Source organism: Bombus flavifrons, chromosome 11 (assembly GCF_040668555.2).
Source record: "Bombus flavifrons isolate JBK064 chromosome 11, iyBomFlav1_principal, whole genome shotgun sequence".
Taxonomy (NCBI): Eukaryota; Metazoa; Arthropoda; class Insecta; order Hymenoptera; family Apidae; genus Bombus; species Bombus flavifrons.
Window position 1 is genome coordinate 2,018,112 of NC_138452.1, and position 17,337 is coordinate 2,035,448.

Consider the following 17,337-nt stretch of genomic DNA (forward strand, 5'->3'; position numbering starts at 1 on the left):
AGATGGAGAGAGAAAAAGAAATGAAGCGTGGTAGGGTGAGAGTAAGGGCAAAAGGACGACGAGGGGTATGAGGGTGAGAGAGGAGTAAGGGAGGGACAGAGAGAAAGAGAGAAAGCTGGACAAGGGGTTGGTGTGCCTAGGGTCGCGCGAGAAGAGAGCCGGGGAGTGGGGAGATTCCCTAGCAGAAACCAGTCGAGTCCCGGCCTCAGGTCGCGACGGGTGTTCAGTTTACAGGCGAGCGCCGTACCGTACGGTTGCCCTGCATGCTGTTTCGGGTTGTATATTCCTATGATAGTTATCGGAGGCGGTGAAAACTTTGCAACCTCCATAGTTCCATACTGTGAACGACAACGTGTTAATTTCGAAGGGAAGTATCGAACGAAAATAACGATATTCCTTGTAGTGAATGAAACTGTCGAATCATACTGTATAAATGGCTTACACTTCGTTAATCGCGTGTGACCACATCGTACTTTCCAAATATTCCTAACCAGTAAACCTCGTCAGTAAAATAATATAACCGTGACAACATATACAAAACTATCGTGTCTGGATGTACTTACCAAGGGAGTTTTTGCTTCGAAACGTACACGTATACGCGGCATAAACAAACAAAGACCGGAGGTCTTCTTGAAACAGTAGCAGAGAACCAGTCGACGATTTCATACTGTAAACTGCGGGACGAACGTTCGCGGTGTTCTTGTTAGTTATCGTAGCTGCCGCAGTTGTCGTTGATCGTCGCATCGGGTATAAACGGTGAAAAACTTGGACCACACTCGAAGGACTCTAAACCGTGATTCAGTGAGTGAGAGTGACGGAAGTGTGTAAACAGGGCGAAAAGTGGAAAAAGGAAGAAGTTATCTTTTTACCCTACCTTTTTTTTAACGGCCAAGATAGCTCGCTAAGATTTTTTTTGCCACTTGTACTTCTTCAGCTGAGGAGCTCACCGACTATTAAAACTGGCAGCAACTTCAAGGCACTTCATTCGCCGAGTGGTAAGTTTTATCTGTTATTATCTTTTATTCTCTATCTATTTCTTCTTTATTTGTCTTCCCTTGTTTTTTCTACGTACGATCGTGAATTAGGCATACTTGCGTCTAACTTTACTCGACTTTCCGATTGATAAGATTTGTACGCCATAGAAGGAGTTCGAGAGATTCTCACAAAGAAATCTCTTTGACGACATCGACGTTGATCGGTCGTCCACTTACGAATACGATGACCCCTCGATCTGCTCCGGAATAGAAGACGCGCGACTCGTCGAGATAGGTCCCATCCTACTTTTTCGTGCTTCCTTTTATCTTGTGCACTTTACCTGATCGTCTCCTTCTCGTGCTTTGACCGAGCCACATCGTAGATAGGATCGCATGCTGCGCGACTGACGTTTACGCGCCAAAAAAAAAAAGATGGCTACCCCGCGGTGATCGCCAACTTCGAGTTATCGCAACAGGATCGCGGATCGAGTAGTCTCGATCGAATTTTCCCTGATGGCTGGCGATGTCGCCAGTCTTGACGGATGGAAACGTGCTCGTTCGTAGATGGGGCTCGTTATCGCTTATGACGAACGTAACGTGAGTACGAATTACAATTTGTTCCGTTTTATCCGATAATAGAAAGCCGGAAGAGATCGATCTTGTCTCCTTTCATCAACTTGTCACACAATGTTTTATCGGCTTACTCGTTCAATATTTATGTCCGTTGACGTCCTTCAATGATTCGTATACTCCTTTTCGTTAACATAGTTATTCTTATTCTTTTACAAAATTAATACTGTATAAATATCAGACGTTGTTTAAGATCAGAGAGATTGCGTTTATTCGAACGAGATGGTGAAAGAAAGAAAAAGATACAGAAAGAATTCGTTACAAATTAGTTTTGTTTTACGCTTAATCCTTACTTTTTCTGCTTTAAAATTTTCAGTTGAAATAGTATCCACTTTTCTTTGGTCGCCAAGAGTTTGAGCGTTCGTTACCGGGGAATTTACTATTCACTAGGCTGAATGCTTAATTTGCGTGTATGTCGCTTTTGGTTGCGTACGCAATATATCGTCAGAACCCAGTTCGACTGCAATATTCCCTGGCTTTTTGCAATTCGAATTTTCACAATCAAGCTGCTCCTAAGCAACGACTGTGTCCACGAATGTTTATCTTGATACCGTGGAAAATGCTCGAGTTTCACTTTGTGCAGCGGAGTAGAGGCAGGACGAAATTTCGGAGTAATCGAGGTTAGAAAACTTTTAAAAACACAACTATGGTTCGGCTTTTCGACAGAATTTTTGAGAACTCGGAATAGATATGATGAATTACAAACTTTTCCGTTTCTCTTATCAATTCGTTTTAAATTTTTGGAAACTGATAATGCATCGACCTATAATTTTATTCTAACGAATGTGGCGAATTACATTTCGAAGTTATATAGAATGAAGCTATAGAAATGATGCATATCATAATTACAAAGATGATAATATAATACTGTAGGATAAGATAGGATCTATAGGAAAAGAGCGATCGTTATCTAGCAACATAAATGTAAATATACTTATTAGAAGAGAATATAAAATATAAAAGAAAACAGAATATTTCGCATTTAACATTACACCACTTGCGATGTGTCTTCCTTATGTGCCTGGATCGCCAAACGCCTATGTTCTTTTCTCAGTTCGGCTCTGAAATTTGAAACAGACACCAAGGTCAAACAAACAGTTGCGAGACTAAAAATGTATCTTTCAGGCGATGCGGTTGACTATGCCAGTTCATCAACTAAATTATACTTTGAATTTGAAACTACAATAATATGATAAAATACAGGTATCGATTCAAACGTAAAATTACAAGTGTTTCGGAAACTATTCGGTAATATATAATCATGTATGATACTTAACAATTTTGAAGTACGTTAGAAAATCCTAATGATATTCCATAACTGAAAGAGATTTTCTAAAATTCATAATAGAGCATCGTGGACACGATTTATACATCGCTTGGTTCGTTCAAAACCGATGATGATGAATGACCTAATTTCTACAGGACCAGTTAAATAGTTCTTATGAAGAGCCCGAAGTATAATGGCTGTATCCATTGTGCAAGACAGAGAATTTAAGAGCATTGTCGTGTAACGGAGCTGAGTCGGAAATAAGAAAAGTTTGAATGAAACTCTTTGCTCAAGGTCCACCGTTAGGTTAGGAAAAGTCCTTCTCCCGTTCGCCCGCCATATCCTGAATGTCTCTAAATCTTCGGGAGACCATCTTCGGCCGTATCTGTGCCGATGGAGGACGATGGCGATGGTGACGATAAAAAATACGACACGGAAATGATGAGAAATAAAAGCACACCGGCAGTACGTTTTTATGCTGTAATCTTGATGGTTACGTGATACATGTGGCAACGCGTATAAAAGAGAGATATATTACTTTACGAAGGAAATGAGATTTTTATTCGCCACGTCCGCGGAAAAAGAGAGAGATCGGGTTGAATTCTAATGCGTCCGAAAACATTAATTTCGAGTTTGAGGAATTACGTTTATCGCCGACGGTTCTCCGGATAGTGTATAACGCTAGTGCCCTCTAGGCTTTCGTCTTTTTTTCCACAACGTCCCATTAATTTCGAGCCAAACGATTCAAAGGAGAGAAAGTTTTTTTATTCTTTGTTCAAAGTGTGTTGCGCGCAACACCGGGTCCCCGTTGATATCAATTCTTTTTTCTTCGTGCAATATGTTTCCACTCACACCTTTATCCCCGCTCTGCTTTTTCTCTCCTCCCAACATTTTGCATCGAAAATGCTATGAATGCAAACGTGTTGGCCGAAATTACAGGAAATCAGAAGAGTACGATGATTTTAAAGAACGAGAAATCTGACTTCGCTCGCTTAACAGACTGAGAAACCATTTCTATTTTAACGAGTAAGAAATTTTTCACGAGCTTTTGTTATTTTTCGAAGCTGAAGATAAATCTTAATTTAGCATAGCAGAATATTCGATCGAATTGTATTTAGATTATTGATAGTTTTTTAAGTAAATGTGTAAATAATTAGTTACATATTTGACAAAGGTTGTACATAATTAAAATGCATTACGATTTTGACAAGTTCTGCAATGGGCTATTCTAACGATGGCCATTAATGTATCGATAATTAAACTCTCGTAATTAATTGCTAGCGATGGTAGTGTGACATTACTTGTACGATTGGCTGATGAAATTCACATGAACTACTCCACGGGTACCCTACAATTAGCCACGTTCTCTAAATAGCCGGTTCTATTACAAATGACTCGGCGTTTTTGGACTGTTATTCTAAACGACTTCTCCGAATATTTTTGACAAATCACTTTGAAACTATAGAACTATTTGGCTCCGCGAAGGATCGAGCACAAATGTCTTCCGTATCATTTGCGTCTTACATCCTGTTACGTCACGCCTAAGCCCCCTAGCAGCACAAGAAATGAGAGATTGCGAAGGAAAAGAACTACCACATCGGCCTCGTCTTCGTCTGCGCGTCGACTTCGTCTATCTCCGTGTTTTGATATAGAATACGTATACGGTTTCGTCGGTTAGTCGTGTGTAGCAGGCCGAGCAACATCGTCGTTAGCCGTCGCAACATCACATCAGCAACAGCGGCAGTTCGAAAGTTTCGGGCCAAGGCGTAAAGAAAATTTCCATAAGTTGAGGGATGGCTTCTTCGCAAAGTGAGAAAAGATTGTCGCACGAGAGGCGAAAGCGCCACGAAGACCGGAGATGGTGCAGGCGGATAGCGCCACCACTGCTATACATTATTCGCTTGTCCTGTGTCACGATCTTTACCGGCTATCTCCTTTAAGCCCCTCTACCGAAGGTCTTCGTTTGTCTGAAGTGCGAGACCGTTTGCGTTTCCATCTCTTATACTCGCTTCCTTTCTCGCATCCAACTATCCTTTCTTTCCTGCGGCCAACACAGCAGCGCGTGCTTTCTGCTTGTCGCATCTGCATAGAAATCACGCGAGAACGGCTCCCTGCGTGTTGCGTGTTATTTCTTGACTCCAGCTACTGTCAAATATAATTTTCTCTTCCCTTTTCTTCTCTATCCTTTCGTCTTTGTGTAATTCGGTAGAATCGCAAGCTTGGCAGTTTAGTTCAGAATTTTGCTTTCGCAGAATATAACTTGAATGAATGCTGATATTTTCTGCATGGTATCGCGGTCACGTTGAACTTCACGTTGTTTGGAAGAATTCAAATGGAGAACTGATTTAATTTCTACTTACTTCGCACCGATTATTTGTCATTTGTCTTTTCATCGTTTGCAACGATTATCTCCTTCGCTATAGTCGGACTATATTGCGATCTTCATTTCCTTCGGTAGTTATCGCGATCCTGCGTATTCAACAGTGACTCGATAATGACGTTAAACACGTACCATGTGGGCCTCGAAGGAGTTGAATCGTTAGGTCGCCGTCTAAATCGTAGAAACAGATAAGGCGACGTTAAAGGTCGATATCGGTTGTGCAGAACCGCTCCTTTCCCTCGCACTCTCTCTCTCTCTCTCTCTCTCTCTCTTTCTCCCCCTCTATCACCCTACGAACGGTTGGCTCACGCGAATTCTCGTTTTGCGAGCCGCGCGATACGATCTCGTATATTTCCCGCGTAGATTTCGCGCCTCGTATTGATCTGACTTATTTTATGCGGCTAATAAATTAAGAGTCCGGTATTAATGCATGAAACGGGCGTTGCGTTTCTCTCCTTTTCTAACACTGAATTACAAGTTCCTGTATGGATATCTTTTCTTTCTGTTAAATATTAACCGTTCATTCCCCTTTCACTTTGAAATTTCACCTACATTTTGTAACAATTTCATTTATTTATAAGTGTCCATGTCGAATTAAAATTGCGAGAGAAGATCTCGTATGAGTTGATATAGTTTTCTTTGACCAAGCTTGATCTACGAGATCCTTTTTAAATATTAAACCTTCCCAAATAATGCTTGTCACTCGGCAGAGCCAAGAGCTCAAGTCCTAGTTTATTGCGTTTCAATGCGGTAGATCTCACAAGTGTGTGACAAAATGCAGAACTGCCCTCGACTTGTGCTCTCTCGAAGGCGACATAAATTTAAGGATTAATAAGATTCTGGAATAGCGTGTACTTTGACGCTTTAACGTCCGCATACTTTAATTTTAGAACCAAGCTTAACTTTATTTTTACGACGACTACTCCTGTATCAACATCTTGAGAATTTTTTTACTGTAGTCATCATAGGCATGTATGTATTTGTAGAATTAATTCGAAAAATTTTTCAGTAATACAAAACTCATACAGAAAAAAAAGGAAGGAGAGAAAAACAAAAGAAAAAAAATAAATAAGTTATCATAATAAAAAATGATACTTGTAAAGAAGTACGATGATTTAAACAGAAAACATGCAGCATCGAATTCGGAGACGGAGGTGTCCTGCCGTGAGCGTAACATATGCTAATTCTATAGCGTGAGCTCTTCCCTTTTTCAAGCGGCACGAACGTCTCCTTTTCCCTCAAGAGAGCGAGCAAATCACGCATTTTATCCGTGTTTCCGTTCGTATCGTCGTTGGTACGCGTTTACAACGTGTGCCCTCGTATTACCATACTTGGCACCATTGTTATTCCAAGCATTGGCGTGTCAGAGTATAATTGAATGTATAACTGCATGCATACCCATACCCTATATTTGCTTTTATTCGATATATATATATTTAAGTTTCTTTTTCTACGTTAATGTGAATTTTCATGCTGGTTAGGTTTGCAATGGAAGCGCAAAGCAACTCGTCAGCGGTGTGATTAACGTCTCGGCTAATTCCAATTAATTTGATCTGTAGGCGTAACATTGACAGTTCGTTGCACTCTGGTAATTATCTTAATGCAAAGTAAACTTCGTTTCACTGTCTCGTTAAAGTACGCAACCGAATTACAGAGATCGTCTCGAGTCTGTTTCTTCGTTTGGAATCCGACTTGTGATCCTTTATTTATTGTGTGTGATATTACAATATTCTGTTAATGTATAAATTCTTCAATGTTGACTTGGTTTGATGTTTCTATCTATGTCATGCGATATACGAACGTGAAATTAGCAAATAAAGTTCAGAAAAATTCATTTTACGCGTTTCATCGAAAAAGTATCAGTGAAACAGTTGCAAACGAGGCAGCAGATATACGTTTATTAAAACTTCCATTCCAACTGATGTGTTCTGCCAACTCGAAAAGTGGCCAAAATAATTAGAGGATCTCGAGTTCGAGAAATGAAGGAAATTTCAGACTCTCTGCCGTAGGATTCAAAAGCATTTGATGTTAGATAACGTTTTTTTTTTTTACTAACTATACCAATTCATAGAATCTTCCAATATATCAATGATTACGACTCGACTCCTCAACTTATTTTCTTAAATTACGTTTATGATAACTATGATTTTATGATGATCTTTAAAAACGAATTTAAAACATATCATGCAAGAAATTGATGTGAAACATGAAATATATGCTTGATCGTCACACGAAACATTGCAATGAACTTCAAATAGGAATATCGAGGCACGTACAGCTTATTGTACGACGGTAGATGGTAGTCGAACAGAAGAAACGTTCTGGAGAGGCAGACATACGCCTACATCGCCTTATCGCATTCCCTGTGACGCGTGTTAATTGCCTTTAAATTCCATCCAGGGTCGTAATAGGCACCGTCCTAATGATAGTTGAAAAGAATACTAATGGAGAGAAAACGAAATTCCCAGCGCAGGAGGCTGATCTGTAATTTCGTCATGGAAATGTCAAAGATACGGATGGCAGCGGAGAGTACATTGAGGGAGAGAGAGAGAGAGAGAGAGAGGGAGAGGGAGAGAGAGAGAGAAAGAGAGAGAGAGAGAGAGAGCTAACATCGAGAGACAGGGAACAGGGTCCGAGGGAAGGGAGTAGTGGGACCAAAGGCGCACTTACAAATTACGACGATGGAGAGTCGCGAGCGGTTGCGATGGACAGAACCCGGTAATTTGGGAAGGGCGACGAGATTAAGCTGCGCCCTGAAAACCATGATTTCGTCGCAACAGAGGTATACATTATCCGCGAGAATTAGGAAGGAGGAAGGGCAAAGAGTCGAAAGACGACGAAAAGCATCGCTTTGACTTGCTAATTTCGTGTCGGTCGTATGAGTCATTCGATGTTTTCGCTTTTCACACGTAATTATGGCGCACGATTTATTCACCAACGTATACCTCCGATACCATTCATTTCGTATTTCCGATAGAAAAGCAACGCGCTCTTGTGCACCATTCCTTGCTTTTGTTCCAATTTTTTTCAACAAATATCGGCAGTGTGCCCTCCCCGTTTCGCTAAGTCAAAAACACTGGTAAAGCTATGAGAGTTGGCTGTTCATTTTTCCGTAGAACAACGGTCCGTAGTATCGAGACATCGTGTTTGCGCAGGATTGTAAATTCGCATTGTTTCGCCCTGCGCGTATCGATAAAAGAAAAATCGTGTGAACGCGTTTGAAATCGGGCGATTTCGCTGCGCGATAATTAATTGTGCCATCGTGTTGGCCGATGACAGGGACATATGAAAACTAGACGGACCCCTTTGACTTGCTAATTTGAAATTGAAATTGCGCGGCTCTGGCTGAAAAAAGAGCGTGTTAGCTTTTGTTCGGAGAAATTTCATCGATGGAAAACGTATTGTCTGGCCCGTTCCGTTACGCTTCGCCGATGTCCATCGATTCACGCTTTTGTCGCATGCCGAAACCTCACGGTATGAACTAAAATGATTAATTGAATATCGGTATATCGTGGCGCGAGGGAGCAATCGATCCCGATGTCGATGTAACACCCTCCATTTTTCGGTCGGACAAGTGGACGAAACAGAAGAGATGGGGAGAAAACAAAAAAAGAGAGAGGAAGAAAAAAAAGACATGGTCGTTGTGTCGAGCCGAGTTTTCATTCACGGAGCCATTCGTGGTTTTGCTTCTTGAATAAAGATCGATCCGTATTCTCGCAAAATAGACCGTGCGACCGTTGCAATGTCATGAAATTAAAAAGTCGATATGCACGTATTGGGGTCAACGAACCGGCTTTTCAAATTTCATTCATTTTCCCCGTGTTGGCTGCCGCGTGTTTGCGCGTGAAATGTTTATTCACGAAAAGCCCGAAAAACCACAGCTTCAAGTTAACCTGCAACTATTGACATTCTCACTCTGCGCCTAATACGTTTCGTTTTAATTTTCGGAATATTCTAATAACGATTTTATTTTTTATTAAAGGAAACACAAAGCTAAGTGTTCTGGCACGTGTAAACCGTAAAGCTAACAGATCGGTCGTGTCATCTGCGTTAGATGACAAATGCTACAGCTAAGAAATGGACGAGTGGCATCATATATCACGTATATAATTATATTATACCGCTTCTGGTGTGTATTTATAGTCATCTCGCTGGTTGCTTTGCACACGGAACAACACCGAACGCTGTGTCACCCTATCTGCTCTCATCCGGCTCCGAAGTAGTATGCAGGGAGATAACAGGCGGTGGGCTGCGCCACCAAGGGGTAAAATATTAAATTGTCCGTCATTTATACCCTTCATTCGCTCGACCATCCTCAGGAAACGCAGATGCTTTTGTGAAGATAGTACTTTTTCTTTTAGTCGAACAGCGTTCCACTTTTATCGTGCTCGCCTATCGCCATGAGCTTTTGAACAATTAACCGCATTTATTCCGCTGTGATTGCTGTTTAACTTTGTCGATTTTTCACTTCTGACACATGGAATAATTTGAAAATCAAGTCTTTTTACAACTAGAATACGATACTTCTTCGCGCCATATTTTAAGTGTACATATATTTCGTTTCTTATAGTATAAGTGCAAAGTTTATTAATTACATACCCAATTTGCGCTATTTCTGCTTTTCTCTTTCATTTCATTATCGTTTATACCTAATTTTACTTTATACGACAAAAGCCGATTACCATTATTATTATTTTTACGATTTACGAACAATAGCAATTCATCCTTTTAATGTCATCCGAGCTTGATCGACCAATTCTCGTTGGAAGGTCGTTCTATACGAAGAGAATAAAGCCGTGCAGTTTGTTGTTCCTCGAATGAAGGCAGCCACTGTACGAGCTCGTTCATTCTCGAGAATGCATTTACGTGGTTGCAATCATGCGCTATTCTCATGAGTGCATACTAATTCGGAAATCTTCTGGTCCGTCCGAAAGAGAGAGAGAGAGAGTGAGAGAGTCAAGAAAGAAGCCCTTAAAGCCATCAAGAACAAGTTGTTGCACACTTCTCGACGTGACTTCGAGTTCTCTCGATGGATTCTCGAGTGCAACGGGCATTTTCTTTAGGGATTCGAGTGCTTCCCTGCTTTTGTAACTCCGAATTGTCAGGCTGCGCAGGCAAACATCGATCATCCCTGCATTTTCTTACACTCCTCGCGAAAAACTTTCGCGTCTAACCCTATCGTGGCTCGTTCGGGCCAGCTTAACGAGGAAACTTTAAAATAAAGTCGCGAAGGTACTGCTTCTTTGGCATACTATGTAAGGAGGCGGATTATCTGATAAAGATACCGTACCCCTATTAATCGAGTGTATTCGGAAAGAAAACACGTCTCACGGGAAAAAACATGAAGTATATTTCTTAGTCGTTAACTGACTTGATTTTTGTAAGTAGGACAAAAAAATTTCTTTTAATGTACATATACAGGTTTGCGATGTTCACCGTAAAATTATTGTTTTGAGAACTAATATATACATTAGAATACGAACATAATTCAGCTCTTAAGAGCGAAATCAATTGAATTTTTAAAAAATTTTCAAATTCATAATTATCGTGAGGAGAGGTAGGGTGCCAAAGAAATACTCAGCGGTGTTTAACAGTATATTTATTAACAATTCTCGCTTTCGACTCTTTTCGTACAACCCTCGATTCCAACTGACAATTCTCACTTCTCGGTTACAACTTCACTGTTTTCTTGATCCGATTCGTTTCTTTTTATCGCCTCTCAATATCCCCACTACGCACGCGTTCGTTAGGCGTCCGTTGCCACGTATGCCTTCTTCGAAATATTCGGCGGAAGGACCGTAGGGATATCGATGGTTCATTATGCCTGTTGGCACTTTCGCTTCGGTGATATACTTTGTACCGACGAAACCGTTGGAAAGTTTTGTTGCCGAGTGCCGCTACAATCGTTTAACTTTTCTGAAAACTAAACAATTAATCTCGTAGAGTTCGGTTCGAATACATGTGGGCTTCAGTATGATTTAATTATATTTACATTTCATGACTCTACATACACATAAGTTACAGTATATGTCGAATGCTAGATAACCTAGACATGGAGGGGCAGTGACCAGTTAACCGCGGCTCGATTTCTTAACACGATTAAGAGTCGGTGCGAACTGGCAATCCGTGCGTCGCGAATTGATTTTTAATTGCAATTAGCGTGTCGGTCCGGTTTAACGACGCAATTACTTTGTTATTAGTATTGTTATAAACGAATTAATAATTAAATCACAATTAGCGACGGAGCGGGCAGCGGAACGAGGCTGATCCGGATACGGATGAAAGCCGCGTCCTCGAAAACCGGCCCACTAATATACTCGTTCGTTTCGGTATTTGAGTCATTACTTTTTAATTATCTTTATCGCGTTCCCGCGTATAAATAACGTCGCTATACAAATTGAGAGGGAACGTGTACGCGCGCGCCAATTGGACACGAACAGGAAGAACAGAGAGAGAATGATCAAGGGGCAAGTAGGAGGGGAAAGGAATGGCGCGCAAGTCGAGTAAATAAATTTGTCGAACTCTCGTCGCACGGTGCTCGTTATGGAAAGCATTCGAAGTATGCAGTTCAATGAAGCAAAGGGGTGAGCCGTGAGCGGATAAACGTATAACGCTTCGCAACGACCTGTATCCGCGTGTGAACGTGCTTATAATCGCGACAGGAATGAGTACGACGTGTTTTTTCTCTATTCCACCTGTTTCTCTTTTTCACCATCCTTTGCCCCCTTTCTCCTTTTACCTCAGTTTCTCGTTTCATGCCGGACACAAATTATCTGCTCTTAAATCGCGCGATTTTAACGAAGCCTTTGCGTTTTCTGTTTAACGATACGCGCGCGGTATCGTTCTCGACGCTGCGGAATGTTTGCATGTGTGGCGCGTTGCTATTTAATGAGTACACTTCGCGTTACATTCTGTTAATCGAAAACTTGGATTAATTATTTCACGTGCGGGCTAGTACATAATTGCTGATATGGTGTCTGGAAATCTAGCTAGTTTTTGTTGAATGAGAATGAAGTATTAAACAGAGTATTCTTGTTTTTCTTTTTTCTTTGAATTACGAGAAGATTAATTTAAGGATCACTGGCTCTGTATATGTGTACTATATTTCTGCGAGGAAATATCTCAGTTCTAATAATGCCACCTGTTATGAGAAATTTAGCAATTTATACCGCGCGGATGCGCGTCACTCGAAGTCACTTTAATTCGTCGCGATTGAAATAATTTCAATTTCGCCGACGACATTGACTTCTCAGTTTACATGGACAATTAAGATCCAGCTGAGAGCGATATTCCCGTCGACCGTTTCTTCGAGATGGATCTCCATTTTAATCTCGAACCGGCGCTCTGCCGCTTTCCTTCGTTTCCTCTCAGCGGTTGATGAATATTACAGACGAGCAGGGAAGAACCGTCTTCTAATGAGTAGATCATGTGGCCAACGGTTAACTCTGGTTACGTAGAAAAGGATTCAGGTCCTTTTCCTGCGCACAAGGATTTGTGTATACGTTGCTGAATATATCATACATACAAAACCCTTTTGCCAATAATTATTTTTGCGAATTTTATTCCGTGGAACTTGTTAAATCTAGAGGATTACCGGCTTCTGCACTTTTTAAAATATATTTCATTTTTAACATTTCAGTGATGCGATATTTTAATAATCACATTGCAGAATACTAATATTAAAAGCGTTTTAATTCTACAAAGACGTAAATATAATATTCTATTTGCTTAATCTTCTATATACTAATTTAATACTTGTATATTTGGACACTTTTGTGAAAGGCTTCCGCTGAAAATTTTAATTAAAACGATCCTTCCTGGTGCGATTTCTTCGTACTGATGTTAATAATTTACCGCTCGTTTTAAAGATAATAGGCGTAAGAAACAAACTAACGACTAACGTTCGAATAACGTACAACTGGTATCGTATCGTATAGGTATTGAACGATAGCCGAGGCCAATCCACGACGTTGAATACACGCTACAAGGATCCTAGGGATTCACACGTTTGTCTGTGCAGGCGCGTGTGAAATCTCCGCTTGTTAGCCGAACTGTTTCGCCGACAGTCGTTCGCCGCGGATGTCGGGTTAACGTGAATTTAGCTGGATCAGAGCGGGATCCAAACTCGGCGCACCATCAAGAGCGGCTTGAACGGATCGACGCGTTTTCTGGTCGATGGGTAGAAGTCGCGAGCGGCCGTTGGTGGTACAGCCGGTGGGAATTTATCGCTCGTCTAGCTAGGCGTATGACAATTAGCTTGGAGCACCCTTAGAACAGTCGAGCGCCGTTTTAACGAGACCATACCGTTTACGAGTCGAGTTCAGAGTCGGGCTTGGATTTCATGCACCTCGAAGGAACTAATTAGATAAGGGTTACCCGCTTCGGGCGTCATTCATTTTCTTCGGCTTCGCTTTCTCTACTCTGTTGTACAAAGTCTGTTCACCTCGCACCCTGTACGCTCTGCGTACGATCTCGTACGCCTATCTCGCGTCTAGGGTTCAAGGAAACTTTCGCAAAATAAATCCGAGTTATATCCGCGTTCAAAACGTGCGCACACTCTCTAAAGACGACGGCGACGGCTCGCTTTTAAATTGGTCGCTTAGAGCTCAAGCTAAAATATGACCTGTTTTTTTAGCCGCTTTGTTTTCTCGTTTTCCACTTCCGACCGTGCCAGTTTAATTCATTCTGGAAGTAGAACTGAGACACACGACTAGTGACCTCGAGGAAAATAGAAAAACAATATACCGAAACGTCGTACGGAGAATAAAAAGGAGAAAGGGAAAAGGAAGGCAAGGGTGAAGATAGAAGCAGCGTGGGTGCTCTTGATGGAGAATTTCGCCGCGAATTTAGCTTTGCGTTTCTCTCATTCTCTGTACGTTCCTCAAGATCGCGTTTTATTCGAATTCCTCGCGGTAAATCTTATGACGAAGTAAGCGCAAATAAACGCATGACCGCGACTCGGTTCCCGCCTCTTATGCCAAACGCGTTTCAGTTCCATCTATTTGAATACGAACAGGGACAGCTTCACGCAGAACACGTGTATACGCGAAACAATGTAACGAGATAGCCCCGCATGGACGTGGTATACGGTGCGCGCGTGGTGTAGTTGCAGTGTACGTCTGTTCTTCGCGCTATTACGGTAGCAGCCGATATACTGTTTCGATTATAGTATCTTACTGCCTTCCTTCCTAACGAGGCCACCTCGACTATGCGATAATCTCCGTTTGCTCTCTCTCCTCAGCAACTATGCCATTGACTCGCAAGGAAACCAACCGTACAGATTGCTTTTCATCGCCCCTTTCGCTTTCTACTCGCGTGCAACGTTCTCTTCGTGCGTTCCGCTCTTACCTTCGAACTTTATTTCTTCCGCTACATACTTCTATCACCGGACATCATCGATTTGCTTCTTGCTCGCTCCACGATGTTCCTTCGTTCTGGCAACGCATTACTCTTGATGTTTTCTTCAGCTGTTCTCGCCCCTTTTACACGCTATTTGTTTTCCATAATAAATCACTGTTCCTTTTCTCGCGTTTCCCTGTCTGGATTTGCGCACGCGGTGTTCATGTTCCGTGCGAGTTCCGAGATACCCAGTGGCTGGACGATCGAGAATCGACGATTACGGTTAAAGCAGGCTCACGCTGTTCGTGCCTGCGCTCGTCACGGAATCGGATGATTCGTTTCGGCCGCTTGCTGTAACACGATTTTCTCGTCGTTTCGCGCGCTGTCGACGCCGCGAGGCCGAATACCATTCGCACCGGTTCCAACGTCCCATAAATACTCTCTCAGTACGTAGGTTAACATACATATGGTACGTGTGTCCGGTCTGCGAGCGTGCTTTTTCACGCGCAATTTCCGCTCTCTGCACGATTGCCAGGCGCTCGCTGCTGCAGAGCGTCTTTGACGCCCGTCGAGATCAAGAACGATTGCAGGTGAAAGGGAGTGTCCTGCTGACAATCGATCGATCCGATCGCGCGCGCGAGAGTCGATCATGGAAAACATTCATTCAGTCTTTCTACATGATCGATTCTTGGAAACGTTTCGAGATGGCGAACATTGCCCCCTGGGCAGGTATGTATTTCTCAGGTTAGAAAAACGATCAGTGGGAAGGTATAAGTTTCTCACGGATACCGGCGATCGATCGACCGCCACCTACACAAATATTTATATAAAAGCGTCATGTAGCCCGAGTGTCGGGTAGTTGTAAATATTTATCGAACACGACGAGATCTTTTACGGTTCCCCGATGAAAACGGTCTTCTATAGGAAATACGAAACGGGGCTCGTGACAACGGGGAATAAGAATTTTCAGTGATTTGAACCAAGTTACCTGGTTCCGGTTTCTAATGCGGCAAAACGATATCGTAAATAGTCGGTTACGCGAGTGGCTTTCAGTATTCCTACCGCTGCCTCATCCTGTGAAACCTAATCGAGACGCATACTGCCGCGAGGAATAGTGCCTCCGTTCGCGCTACTCTCAGATACCATAAATATGTGGACGTGGCCGGGGAACAAGATACATTCCTACGTGTTGCTGTGCTCGGCTGCGATCTTCCACTAACGTGGGCAGATGCCAGGTTGCAGGACAACGGTTACGACGATGTAGAAGCAGGGATCAAGATGAGAAGAAGAAAAGGAAGGCGAGAAGACGGGAAAGAGGAAGAATAAGAAGAAGAGGGAGGTAACGGCCGAAGGAGAACGGATGGAAGAGGACATTGATGCAAGATGGAGTTGGCGAGTTTGCTGGACGAGCTTGTCTACGTAAACGTTGCCTTTCCTTCCTTTGCGCCTCCGTATACGTGTCCCCGATTTTCTCGCCGACATCCGAGTGTACGTACTAGCGTCTGTTACGCGGCCCCAGCGACGGCGTGTCTCTCTGGACCGGGATGCGTGTGGCCCGCCACCATCCGCGCCTGGAATTCGAATCCACCCGTGCAGCTGTCCGAATACGTCGAATGAAACGAACGATCGAGGTTAGGGAGCTGTTTGGAACATTCTTCTTTCTTCTTTACTTTCAAAGAGTGCACTCGTATAAGGGACTTTGAGATGCGGAAACCAGAACAGTTAATGAGTGAACGATAAGTTTACGATAGAAGGCAATAATACGCATCTCAATCAGATTGTTGGGAATATGAATTATAGCCGACCATCGAACGAACATGTTCCTTATACTTATTTGTCATCGTTCTGAGGAGGATGTTCGAGATGCGAAACGAGTTCAGAAATAGAAATTTAACGCTCTTTACGATGGCAAATGTATTGCGTGAAATACGGTCGTGTTCCCAGCAGGATTCAAGCATAACGAAAAAGATATGATCCTTTGATTGTATCTCATCGCTGGACTGTCAGCGTTTAGCTGCGAAAAGGAGAAGAGAAAGCCGTTTACGTGGGAGGAGCGATTGTTTCTTTTTCGCGTTTCTTCGTATTTGCATTCCCATTCCCTTGCACGTTCGTGCCGCGAATCGTGGCCGCGCCTGTCACACACGATTCACTTTCGAGAGACGTGTTTCTCGAGAAATACGTGCGGCCCGTTAGTCTCGCGCGACGAATCAGCCAGGGTTACAGCTGCTTGACAATCCTTCTTCGTCATGCCGCACGTTGCCATTCGGAGAGCCGAGCCATTCGAAAATATACTGGTACCCCAACAGATGTAATTTTCTGACGCGCGACACGTGTCTCCTTTTCGACAAATCTGTCGAATTTCTGATGAAAAATTTGTAGAGTATTATCGTCTATTTGTAGAGTATCGTCTATTCTTAAACGATTGGAATCAACACTTTCGTAAGAAAGTCGTAAGAAACAGTTGCTTGGAAACGTTATTAATTTTTAATTTGTGTCGTGAGGGTTAGATCCATGATAAATCGGTAATGGATGGAGAATTAATGAGTCGAGAGCTCGACTAATAACTGGCTATTCATCGAAAGAGTATCAAAGATAGCTAGTATAAAGTACGACACTGATAAAAAAATGCTAAATGTATGAAAGAAAATACATTATGGCTGTCAGTGACTCGGCTCTATACCAATTAAAAGACAACACTAAAAATACAGATTAATACAGAGTATCTGAACATATGTATTGTACATGGA

General features: G+C 42.3%; 1 protein-coding gene across 1 annotated transcript in view; it reads left to right on the forward strand.

Annotated features, from left to right (window-relative positions):
* Positions 1–781: 781 nt before the first annotated feature.
* The window catches only part of olf413 (DBH like monooxygenase olf413), a 176,068-nt gene continuing 159,512 nt past the window's right edge, over positions 782–17,337 (forward strand). Inside the window, exon 1 of the mRNA XM_069123677.1 lies at positions 782–995. The gene's annotated coding sequence lies outside the window, so the exon portion shown is untranslated. The remainder of the gene's footprint in view (positions 996–17,337) is intronic.